We start from the raw sequence: 210 nt of genomic DNA, 5'->3' as shown, positions 1-210 counted from the left end.
ATGTTCAAAGCTGATACCAGCATATGCACATTTGCACAATAATCACGACTATATGTCTTGATTATTGCACAAGAGATTGTGCTGTATTGCATTACAGACTGTATTGCACAACCAAACATCAATGAAGATTCGTCATGATTGCTGATATTATCAACCACATACTGGTTGACAAATCAGTCAGTTAACCATAACAATGTACAAGAGTCTTAG

Source organism: Hetaerina americana, unplaced genomic scaffold (genome assembly GCF_022747635.1).
Source record: "Hetaerina americana unplaced genomic scaffold, ioHetAmer1.1.p SCAF_2, whole genome shotgun sequence".
Classification (NCBI taxonomy): Eukaryota; Metazoa; Arthropoda; class Insecta; order Odonata; family Calopterygidae; genus Hetaerina; species Hetaerina americana.
This window is presented reverse-complemented; position numbering follows the sequence as displayed.